Below are 7,500 nucleotides of genomic sequence, written 5' to 3' on the forward strand. Positions count from 1 at the left end.
ATCATATAATTAACTATACTTTGGAAAAAATATTTAAAGATAAGAGGGAATGTCTGATGAACACTGAGAGTAGGCCATGCTCCAGGGTACATATCACGTTGTCGAATTGTTAAAAGTTCGAATGTCATATGGTCGAACCCATATGATCGAACTTTTAACAGTGTGAATGTTTCAACGGAGATCTCTGTACAGTGCGGAATGGGACGATTTCCCTTTCCTGCACTGTAGTGTGATCTCGGAGTTGGTATATTTAAAGAGCGGGGGGTGGGGGATGCAGGGGGCTTGCCCCCCTGCTTAAAATGGTCAGGTAGTTTTTTTTGTGTTGTTTGTTTTTTTTTTTACATTTTTGATTTGTTAAAAGTTTGATCATATAGGTTCGACCATATAACGTTTGAACTTTTAACAATTCGATAACGTAATATAAACCCCATGCTCCACACAGCATAGCCCAGACATAGTATGGCATGCACCAAGTATATAATGAAAGAAATATTAACCTGAAAGTCATGGTCCATAGCTGTGGACTAGAAACCACTTTTTTAACTGCAAAGCCATATACCATGCACAAGCTTGCCACATGGGAGCCCTTACTACCGCTACTATCTGTCCATCAACATTATTGTCAGACATGGTAGGACCTATACTGGCAGCTGCAGTGTCATCATGGTACATTTTACCACCAGACAGGTGCATGATCATACTGTACAGAATGCAACATGCAATAAACATTTTGCATGCATTAGCATGATCATAAGGAAGGGAACTCCTAGACGCATCCAGAAAACAGAAACCAACTTTTACTTGACCAAACACTCTGTTGATAACAATCCATGTCTAGGACAGGGTAGTATTATACCTTTCTTTGGCAGCTCATTAGGGTTATAAACAGAGTTCGTTAGCTAAGGCTGCAGTGAATAGCCTGCATCACCTGGAAAAGAAAAGAAAAAAGCAAGGAAAAGAAAATGGGGGAGACAAAAAGGGAAGGGTGATTTAGTACTAAGTAACACATTTTCCAACGAATAACTAATTTGATAATTTAAAATACAAATTTCCACTTACTAACAATGTGACCGTAGGACATCTGACCATGCAGGAAGAAGTGAGCTTGAGTGCCAGGGTATGGGAATCATGGGAACTCTCAGGATGCTGGCCAACATGGTGATGTACCCCCAAGGATCACCGACTACCTAGCAGTTGATGGAATGGTTGCCCTTACTGTTTAAGTACCACACCCCCCATGGACCTGATGAGGCCCTAATGGCAATATGGGTGCAGTCTATTTCACCAAGCACCACAGGGAAATGTACCATCCCGTAGAAGGCAAGCTTGGTTCTGGCATGGTCCTGAGGTGACACCGGTGATCCACACATGCTATGAGTATGCTGAGGAACTGTTGAAATATCCTTGAGGCAGAAGCTTGAGATATACTTGTGTCCCCAGTCTGTCTGTGGGAGGTCCATGTGGCAGGTATAATTAGTGCTATGCATACCTTAGTATCCACAGGTATAGGAAGGCCACACATCCCTCCAGTTCCTGTCTCTGGGCTATACATACTAATTTAATCCCTCAAAATATTCCTGTCCACACTAAATGTACCAAGAACCGTTTGATTTTCAAAGTTATAATGGGTCATTCTTTGTCTCTATCTTTAATTTTCTGGCCATTAAGTGCCAAAGGGTACAAGAGCTTTTGTTTTGCCCAAGACAAGCAGCTGACACCAAGAAACTGGCAGCAGTATCAAGCATCTTTACCAAATGCAAATTTGATAGAAAAGGCAGGACTTTGCCTTATACAAGACATCTGTGGATGGCATAGTAATGCATCAATGAATGGCAAACAGGTAGGACTAATTAGCATAACAAGTTCTACAACATATCTTCTTTTAATCCCATTACTCCATTTGCATAATTTCATTCAACTCAGCTGCATGTTAACACAACTGGCCTCTATGAATCTCATCAAGGCAGCTCTCAGGCATGAATGGATCAGATTGACTATGAATGCCAGTCTATTACATATAAACAGTTTGCACAAATCTGATTAGACCAAATGTGTTTTCAGTGCTGGTCTCAGTTTTAGTTGCATATTAAATATAGCTAGAGTGAATATATTAAAACAAAAAAGATATCCACCAAAATGTATCAAAGAACAGCCTGCTAGTTTCTAAGTGTCCTAATACCCTGTGAGGAGATGTTACTGGAAAATGCTTACCTTTCTTGAGGGTAGGATGCCTACAGTGTCTAAAGTCATAGGTTCATAGGTAGGCACTAGGCTATTGGCCCTAGAGCCTATATAAGCCTAGTCAAAAGGTACCCTGGCTTTCGCCACCCAAAAAAATTATTTTCCTGTGCCCTTGTCGAGCAGAGCCACAGAAGTGATCCCTGGAGTGAATTTCCTATCTCCCATCCAATCATCAAGATTTTTCTTGGAAGAGTGCTAATGAGGATCTTAGTTTGATATATATAGGTAGTTTGTTCCAGAGTATGGGTGGCTCTGGAACAGGAATCTATCTCTCCAGCATGTTCTGTTTATTGTGGTGACAAGGTTTAGTTCCCTAGAGCATGTAGCTCGGAGGGATTGGGATTTCTTTAAGTGGAGCATGTCCAACAGCTCTGGGTTTGACATAGCTTTGTATGTTAGGCAGAGATCACCTCTGAGTAGGTGATATACAATGGAGTTAAGCTGGAGTTCTTTGAGACAGTCTGCATAGGGCACCTGTTTGAGGCCGGTAATCCTCTTTGTGAGGTATTTCTGTGGCCTTTCCAGTTGTTGTAGATGTCTTGAGAGGTATATACCAAAAGAGACATTGTACTCTATAGTGGGTCTAATGAGTGACAAGTGGAGGGGAACAATGACTTCTTTTTTTCTGGATGAGAAACCTTTTGTGATGAGGTATGCCAAGTAGAAGGATTTCCTGACTACTGTGGTGATGTGATTATCAAAGGAGAGACTACTGTCCACCTGTATCCCAAGGTCTCTTATCACACTTTTGGTGTTAAGTAGACTACCGCCTATGTGGTAGTTCATGGGTACAGAGATTTTACCAAAAGGGATGGCAATGTACTTTTTGGCATTGAGCTTGAGGCCATGACTTTGACACCAGGCATTTGTCTTATTGAGGTCCTTTTGTAGGATGTCCACATCATTAGGAGTTTTGATTATGGCTCCTAGTTTGTAGTCATCTGCAAACTTCATTAACCAAAGACCTTCTGTGTAAGCCTGTACTTCAGCGAAGTAGATATCAAACAGGAGGGGACCCAGGACTGATTCCTCTGGTACTCCATTTGTCTCTGGTCTGAAGTTGGATTTGGAGTTTGCTACTTTCACAGAGTGGGTACTGTCAGTGAGCCAGTTGGCATCCCATCTTGTGACATAGGGATTTACACCTGGTTTAGTGAGTTTATCTATAATTCCAGAGTGGGGGATGGTGTCAAAAGCCTTTGTGAGATCTAGATAGGCTGTGTGAACCACCTTATCCTCATCAATGGCTTTATTGACCACTTCAAAGAAGTCAATCGGGTTTAGGAGACATGATCTGCCTTTTACAAACCCGAACTGGGTGGGGTCCAGAGTTTGGAGATTACCAATGTCATTGTTTATAAGCTTCACAATGATACGTTCCATAGCCTTGCAGACTAGGCTTGTCAGGCTAATGGGGTGGTAGTTCCTGGGGTCCGTGATGGATCCCCCTTTGTGGAGTGGGATAACCATTGCTGTGTGCCATTTAGTGGACACAAAGCCTGAGGTGAGGCTATGATTGAACATGGTACTTAGGTGGGGTGCCAGTTCATTCTGTAGTTCATGTAGAACACAGCCTGGGATGTTATCAGGTCCCATGGATGCTGTGTTCTTGGTTTTGGAGAGTGTGTTTATACCCGTGCAGCCGTGATTACAGGAACCTTGCATTCTTCCGGTATAGAGATTGGGCCCTTTAGGGGATGGGGGGGGGGGGTAAAGTTAGCACTGAACCTGTCTGCCACGATGTTGGCAATATCAGTTGGTTCTGTATATTTAATGCCATTGTGCTGTAACTCAGAGCAGATCTGAGTGTTGCCATTGAGATTCTTGACATAGCTATAGAATGCTTTGTGGTTGTCTTTAGAATCAGTGGCAATTTTGTTTTCATAACTAGCTTTGGAGGATTTTATGAGGGATCTCAGCTTCTTACTGAGGCTGACCAGGGAGTTCCTCCAATCATGGGATTTTACACTTTTTTGCAACAGTTTCTTTCTTCTGTTGTAGAGTTTGTTTATGACAGGGGACCACCAGATTAGCGTCCTTTTTTTGGAGGATAGCATCTTGGTTCTGTTAGGGATTGCGTGATCCATGCACTCATGTAAGTGCTTATAAAGTACATTTGTGTAGGATTCAGCAGTCGTACCTCTATTGTCCGTCAGCATGGGTGTCGTGAAGTTTGCCACTTCTGTCTTAAGAACCGTGAAGCTGGCTTTGGAGAAATTTTTTACAGTGGTTTCCCTAATGGGGGTGGGGGGTGAGATGTGGATGTCTAGGGTGATTAGCTTGTGGTTGGATCTAACCAATGAGGAATTGACCTCTGGTGTGGAACACCGGTTACCCATGTTGGTAATGACCAGGTCTAGGATATTGCTGTCCCTGGTGGGGGTGTGGATAAGTTGATCAAAGGCATTGGAATTTATGAATTCCAGAAAATGTTGAGCACAAGAGTTGGTACATGAGTAGTTTTTCCAGTTAATGGTAGGGTAGTTGAAATCGCCCATTGTTAGGGTGTTAGGTTGTACTTTAATATTTTCCAGTGTATCAAGAAATGAGGAGTGGGAATCCTGGGGCATGGTGGGGGATCTGTAGCAAGCTACAATTTGGATTGCGGTCTTGCCCAGAGTTAGTTGCACTTGGATAATCTCGGATGCATTATGCTGAGCAACTAGCCTGGAGGTGTGGCAATTCAATAATGAATGTGGACACTCCTCCACCTTTAGTGTTTCGGTCCAGGTTAGGTGGCTGAAAGGTGTGGTATGAATTATAGCCTGGTAATGCAGGGATGCTCTCTGGAGCCTTGAACAAGGTTTCTGTCACTGCACAGATGTTGATGTTGTCCAATTTAAGGAGTGCCTCAAGTGAGTGCATTTTGAGGTTTAGACTTCTAGCATTGAGTAGCATTACCCTCAGATTTTGCTTGCTTGTACCTGTTACTCTGGTGAATTTGTCATTTGAACCTTGCCTAAAAAAGGCACTATAGGGGTGGTAAGAGCCTTAGCCAGTATCTGGAATCCCAAGGGTGACAGGTGCAGGCCATCTCTAGCAAAGCATCGTCGTTTATCGTGATCATGTCATCCCAGGCAGACAGATACTGAATCCCTTTAGAATGACACCAGAAGCTTAGACAATTGTTGAAGTCAATCATTTTGTTCTTGTACTGTGGTATCATTCTGGGTGACGGCAGGATGCTACTCAGGGCTAGGGTCATACCTGCCTGGGCTACAAGATCGGACAGCTCCTCCATGTCTCTTTTCATGTAGTCCAGGGAGGTACATCTCAGGTAATTCGCACCAATGGACAATGACAGAGTCATTTATTTGTTGCACATACTGCTGGGCATTATTCATTTATTTACTTATTAATTAATTAATCAATCAATTAATTAATTAACTAACTAACTAACCAACCTATTTGATGACTGGATAAGAGTTACTTGCCACCTACTTACCACGTACAGACTGCTCAGAGGCGATCTGTGCCTTGCATATAGAGCAATCTCTGACACAGCTTTAATGGAAATGCTGCACATTCACAAGTCAAATGGCACATGGGTCACTCGCTCAAAGGACCTTAACCTGGTATGTGACATCAGCAGAACTTGCTGGAGAGACAGATTTGTCTCACAGAGGTTGCCCCACCTTTGGAGCAAGCTTTCTATTCATATTAAACAAAGTCCATTGTTGGCCCTATTTAAGAGTAATTTGGATGTGTAACCTGAAATTCATTCTGGGGGTTCCACCTGTGTCTCTCTTGGACAGGGGCAATAGGTGCTGATTTTAATGTCTGCTTGAACCAGACACCCTTGGAAACATGGTTTGAACTTGGCTAGGCTTGTAAGGGCCCTAGGGCTGTTAGTCTAGTAACCTCCTATGATCACTTTACTTATCCTACATATATCTGCTTCCATTCCACATCTGTTATGCTTTAAGAGTGTTTATAGGATTTCCCATAAATCCACTAGAAAGTCTTTATAGAAATAACAACTGGTAAATTCTTCTATGTCCTTTTAGATACTTGGGGGGGGGATTCAGTAAGGCCTACATGTGTATTTTTCAGTGTGTGTGCATCGCGGCTTGATGTGCACATGGCTGCATATATTTTTACATTTAGTTATCTCCATGTAGAGTCTCAATCTCACCTGCAAACACAGTAATTTCCATGAAATGCTAATTACAACATAAGTAGCTGAATTGTATGCTAATGAAGCAAACCAACACCGTGGAGCGATTTAACAAGCTATAAAACAAATGTGCAGAGTCCATATTTGTGTTGCCCGCGTATTCAAAAACATATTGAATACAGCCATGAAAAGGAGTCTACACTGAAACAGGATTAATTAAAATGTCTTAGATTTGTACATAAATGACCTTAACATGTAAAAGCAGGCACATTATGACATTATTAGACAGGGTGGCTGCTACAAAAGTAGTGTATCAATAGTAACTATCCTTTTTAAGTGCAGTAGTATAAATGCAGCTTCACCCCCCACCCCCAAATGAAGAATATACTTGTAGGTAATGTAGATATCTAAAATTGTAAACCCCATGAAACAGACTATTCATACTGTCATGTAAGCATATGCAATATTTAGCTAATGGAATACAGTCAAATGTCATCCAAAACTGTATTCCTCTGTGCAGATATATAGCAAAGTAATCCCCTCCTTCATGTGTACAACACTGGGCTCCCCTTCAGTTTCCCTGCCTACATAGTTACCAACCATGTATATTCAGGGCTGTCAACATGCTGAAGATGCAAACAAGGTCAGAACTCAATAGAACTACTGAATTGCAAAAAATAGCAACTGTGTAGGGACGTTCACTCTGTGTAGGCACTTCTACAGTGTTTGTTTTCTATGGATGTCAACAGTAAATGATGACATCGGGGGGTGTCAGGTTACACTTACAGAGATTTACCTGTAGGTCTGTTAAGGATGAACGTGCATGCAAGCAGTGCACAGTGCATAAGTTCTGTTTCATCCCCTGAATTTTATGTTAAAATGTATCATCTCTGTCCACTCTATTTTTTTTTTATTCTTGTCATTGTTTGCATAATGTGCTCTTACCACAATCAGAAGTGCACACACAGCCATGGAAGAAAGCCATAATGAGGCACATGCTGAAACCAGAAACATCATAGAGTGTATGATTGTGCTGTTGAAGTCACGGTTCCAGTGTCTTGATACATCTGATGGAGCCCTGCAGTATAATCCACGCACATTTACACAAGTCTTCACAGGATGCGCTATGCTGGACAATATAA

Source organism: Protopterus annectens, chromosome 15.part0, assembly GCF_019279795.1.
Source record: "Protopterus annectens isolate FY-2018-M chromosome 15.part0, PAN1.0, whole genome shotgun sequence".
Lineage (NCBI taxonomy): Eukaryota > Metazoa > Chordata > Ceratodontiformes > Protopteridae > Protopterus > Protopterus annectens.